The sequence below is a fragment of the Rhopalosiphum maidis genome, chromosome 3, assembly GCF_003676215.2.
Source record: "Rhopalosiphum maidis isolate BTI-1 chromosome 3, ASM367621v3, whole genome shotgun sequence".
In the NCBI taxonomy this organism is placed as follows: Eukaryota; Metazoa; Arthropoda; class Insecta; order Hemiptera; family Aphididae; genus Rhopalosiphum; species Rhopalosiphum maidis.
The window spans coordinates 46,747,030-46,752,775 of record NC_040879.1 but is presented as its reverse complement, the minus strand read 5'-3'; the positions used below and the strand labels follow the sequence as shown (position 1 = coordinate 46,752,775).

The window sequence follows — 5,746 nt, the reverse complement described above, 5'->3', positions numbered from 1 at the left end:
AAATTGTAAATATTAACATAAAATCAGTTTACTATTTTGTTTTGGTGTAATTAAAAAATGAATAAATGTAGACTTGACATTTTTTTATGCAAATTTTTAATATATTTATAATATTATTTCTTTTGAAAAAATTGTTATCGGAGAGCAAAAAAAAATAAGAAAAAACTTGAACATTTAACACAGTTATCAGTTTTTTTATAAGTTATTCTTACAATTGAAAAACCTAAATTGTGACCAAATTTGTTATAAAATCACAAACATTTTAGAATTATTTTGTAGTTAAAACTCAAAATTGGCACATTGCATAATAGCTAAATCCAATATATTATTATTTTATGTAATAATTGTTGAGAAACGGTCACTTACTTACGTGTATAACCTGCAAGATTGGTGATGTGGAGTGTGGTGCAAATGAAACGGTTTGATTTTCTGATAGAGTACAAATACAAAGTAAAATAATAATATTTATTGTTGTATAATTGTTTAAATTAAACATATCGAAAGCTTCGATGCAATGAAATGGTTTTATCATTGTAAAAATTGAGGATATATCGATATATAGTTACTATCACTACACATGGCATTATATTGCAATTGGTTCACTTATTGATGTTGTTTTGAGTGTATTCCACGATTGTATTTTGCTATTCCCGAACAAGACGAACGGAACAAGAAACATAATAAGTATTATGCTCAGACACCAACAGATTTCGTTCCACGCCACCTGATCGGAAGACTGTCCAAAAGTTACGAGAAACGCTACGTGAGTAAGGTTCATCGCGAGGCTGCCGAAAATATCACAAATAGCCGTGATCACGGCCACGAAATTCGGAGCCATTTCCATTTGACTAACTCGGAAACCGGAGAACACCGAACCAGAGACGCTGTACGATATTACTAGAAAACTGTAGAAGATATAAGTATTCGGTATGACCGTCGCGACCGAAACAAGGATCGCTGGTATCGCCATGCCGATACAACTAAAAACCTAGAGAGAAAATTGACAATATCGATCATTCAACAATTTATTTTGTCGATAAATAATATTAGAAAAGTTGTGATTTTAAAATTTTAGGATATTATACGTCATGGTGGTCGGGCACTAGAATAATACGATATATTCATAGGCGTGCGCACCGGGGGTTCCGGGCGTGCCTGAGCACTTCCTGACATGTAACTGGGACCCTAAAATTGAAGTCCTATAGCATATATATGGATCCGTATTTTAACTAATGTTATTAGAACAAAAATGGTTTTTTTTCTAAAATATGTGATAAAAAAAAATTATGTTTCGGAATAAAAATAATAATACAACGTAAAATATTTTAAATTTGCGTGATACAACTTATTATGATTATAACAGCTAGATGTTATTGACCACAGAAGTAAAAATAATAAATACTGCAATTATCTTGAAAATAGATTTTAGATTCAACTATCTAATGAAATATTATATAATTTGGTACTAGCAATACCACTGGTTAATATGTGATATAATGTAAGTAATGTTTATTCGTGCATTAGGTATAATTTATTAAAATATGTACATGTATTGTTAAGGGAGGGCCCGAAATAATTGTAAGCACCCCCCGAAATTCAAGTATGCGCACGCTTATGGATATATTTTCTTCCAGTTACACGTATTGCAATATGTATATTATATAGTAGTTTCCTATCGTAATAATAAAAAATAATGATTCTACAATATGCATTTTTTTTTGCATATTATACTAATATAATACTATGAGATTACTGATTACAGATTAGTAATATTAGTTTAATAGTGTACCCTCTTTTGGCCGTGACGAAATAAAAATTTTCTACAATCATAGCCATTTCTTGTAACGCTCTTTAACACTAGGAACACTATTTTATGACATTTAAAAAAAGGTCCATGGGGGGATCTGACGCTTACCCCCTTTGTATATGCCCCCTAATGCGAAGTGTGATTAAACGATCGTGGGGACTAGTGTTACTTTTCTGATGGCTGTGACGTCCAACCAATCTTTGGCCTGGACTAACGACGCACACCTACCGGCCGTGAACATGACGGCTATTTGGCCGAGCGATGGCAACGTGGACATTAGACCGTTTTCCACAATGTCCACATGCATCGTGTACTTGAGATATACGGGCATGTACATGATGAGAATAGTGTAGAACACGGTCGAACCGAAATTGGCCAACATCACTGACCACACGGGCAACGAAGCGACGATTTTCATCCACGGCACCGGCAGTTGAGCCTTGGGTTGGCGGCTGGTGATAATCCGTTCGAGCTCGGATGGTCGGACGCCCGGGTCGTTGGCCGGATGATGGTGGCACGTCAAAAACCAGGCGATGCTCCACGCCAGGCATAAGCCCTACATCATATAGAGTAACGTCCGGTCATAAGAATATCGCGGCAAAAGTAAACGAATTCCGGTGCCGGGCAGTTCGACAAATAAAAGTGGTACCAAATCGAAATAATTATAATTCACGTTTAAATAGGTACTACTTATTGTACAATTAAATCAAACGTCCGTTCGAAAAACATTTTTTGTACATACATAATATAGCCATTGTAGGTAATGAATGTAAGCAAATGTGTAAACATTATACGAAAAAAATTGTTTTTTTCTCGGCGGAGGCGGGAGGTTTTGATGACCTAAAAGCTGTTTTGTATTTCTATGAATAATGTAGATATGCATCGTGATGTATACTAACGGACATGACGAAAAAGCTGTAACCGAAATCGCAACCGTGCAAGGCGTAAAAGAAGCCGGTGAACAAGTTTCCGACCACTATGCCGCCGGGCACGCCCGTACTGATGGTGGAGTACATGTACGCCAATTCATCGGGCGGTGCCCAGTTGGACAGCATGACGTTCATGAACGGCCACCACGAACCGGCCAGTGCGCCGTTGACAGCGTACACGGCGCCGGTCACCAGGATGGGGATGGCCGACGGCCACGGTGTCCACGACCACGACGAGAGGCCGATGAGCGCGAACGGCGAGACGGCCGACGTGATGGCCAGCCCGGCCAAGATAACGGCCAGCGAGGTGACCGGGTTTAAGCGGTCCGCGAACAGCCGGTCGGCAGCTGGATGACCAAGTACGCGAATTGGTAGATAACGTTCATCGCGGAATATATGTCGCGATTGCCGGTGACGTTAATCACCATCTGATTGGAGTGGGTTCGGGTAGCCGTGACCAGATAGACGCCGACCATGAGTGCCATCATTACCTGGCCGCGGGCCGTTATCAAAAACGTCTGATACGTCATCGCACTTCCGGTCTGCCGTGGCGCGTCGGTGCAGTACGATGCACTCAGTGCTCGGTGGCGGTGTGTGTGCCGTGACCGCGGCCCCGAGTTCTGTGCTGGCGTGACGATCGTTGTGAGGGAAAAAGACCAAACTCGTAGAAGGAACAAGAGCGTGTTACATATTTTGTTGTATAATATCATGCGATTTCGAAGATTAATCCGTGTAATATTTTATGTACGTTCCTATAGCAACGAACCGATTCCAAACGCGTTTGCACAGCTTAGACACCGCCATACGCGTGTTACGGACAATTAAAAAATCGTATAATTTGCATTTCACACGCGCAGCTAGTCATGTTCCTTATCCACAGACGAAGAAATGATGGGATACAAGTGGCACGACGACCTAAATACCGGGTATAACGGCTAATTGAACAAATATTATGTCAACGCGTATATATATATATTATAGAATATAGGTATTAGATTTAAACTATATTTAGACCCTTTGGCTTTTGCATACAAGCTTAAAAACTCGTCACTTAAGTTCCCCTACTAAGTTTCCTGTACTTATTTTATTTAAGCGATGATTTATTATTATGAGCGCAACATTTAATTACATTTCTTACCGCATAAAAATGAAAACCATTCTAGTTTGCAAGTCACAATCATTTAAATACTTTAAACGTGTTTTGGTTTTTTCTTTGAATTATTTATTGGTATGTATACCTATTAGAAGTAAATGCAACGGTCAAACGAATCTCGAATATGGTATGAATTAGTTTTAAACTGTATAAAGTGAATAATAAACAATACATTCTACGGTGTTGGGTAGTTGATTAATTTTACATTTTATAACGGCCATCTGTAGATTTACAACAGGAGCGCGATCATAAGGAGGACACGAGATCACAAAAATAAAACTTTTATAGAACAAAGATGTACCTACACCGGACTTTCTCGAGCTGAAAAAAAACATTGGCAGTATAGTGGGTTCCAAATTGTTGAGGTGTAATTAAAAATTGTTTGAAGAAGAGCACAAAACAACATTTTATAGATTTTTTTTTATGGTTAATTATTTAATCAATTTCATAAACCAAAGAACTTTTAATCTGTTAACTTTTGCAGCATATCGCATAACATTGAAGGTTGAGCACTTATGTTCTAAAGAATTTCTGAGCTTAAAAACCAACATCAATTATTATTATTATATAATATTCTACAATCTACTGTAGAAGTCTTGTACATAAAAGATGATAAGAATATATAATTGGCGTCTGGCGATCGGATCATATCTTTGTAAGTTATAACTCTACATTTAGAAATGTTTAGCGACTAAAGAATTGAACTCAACAAAACGATTTAAATAACTTTGGAGTTTTTAACAATCATCCAAAGTATACATAGGTACGCATAAAGTTTTAATGTTTAGTTTAGTTTAGTTAAAATTATGATTTGATAAAATCCATATTTCATGTTTTCAGTTACATTTAAGAGGACGTCGAACTCGTACGTGTTGCCTCCGTCTTACTCACGTATACGACATAGACAAAACGCGTTTACACAGTCTGAGTAGAACTCATTTGATTTTGGTTTTAGAGTAAATATACCTATTATAAAACTAAAAGATAATAATATTTTGGATGGCAAGACGATGAGTTTTTTTAAAAAATTAAAATTTTCAGAAGTTAAAGGTTATTTAAAAATTTTCACATTTTCGCCATTTCTAAACGATATATTGAACATTATACAGGGAATGATAGAAAATACTCATTGTTTGGACTTCAAACGTCCTTTTCAAAATTAAACAAGGCTACAATTTGTCAATGTGTTCTGTACGGCTTACAGAAATTTATATTTATTTTGGACATCATCAAATTTTAAATAGAACAAGTTTCTTAAATACAAGTCTAAAAAATTATATTAACACATTTCAGGTAGTATGTTTAATTTTCTACTACTTTCAGTAGCTTTATAGTCATGAAAACAAAAATATTTTCATTTTCTGCAACGTATTAAAATATGCGTACGTGTGCAAAAGTTTCACTTTATCAAAATCGAAACAGATTACACACACTAATATCCATTTACTATTCGCATAATATGTTACAGCCCAAATGTACATGTCATATAAATTGCCTAAATATTACTCCTTATAGTATGCTACGTTCCATCCCCTTAAGACCATATAAATATTATATATACCCATTAATAGAGAAAGAAGGAAATAAGTTTGAAAATAAAGATAACGATATTTGTAGAAAAAGGTAGAATTTACTTTAAAATATAAATACCATCATCATATACACAAGTATGGACTATATTATCTTTTCTAACAATTATATATTGACTCTCGCAGGCAACCTGTAGAAGGGTATGTATAACGCGAAGTATATTTATTAATATATGCTTATGATATACCGAGTACAAACACATCGGAAAGAGTTACCTATATTGGCTATATTTTATAAATAGTTTTTGTTAATCAAATAAAGTAATAA

General features: G+C 35.7%; 1 pseudogene; it reads right to left on the bottom strand.

The window, feature by feature from the left end:
* Positions 1-583: 583 nt before the first annotated feature.
* Positions 584-3,867, bottom strand: LOC113555668 (annotated as a pseudogene).
* Between the last annotated feature and the right edge of the window lie 1,879 nt (positions 3,868-5,746).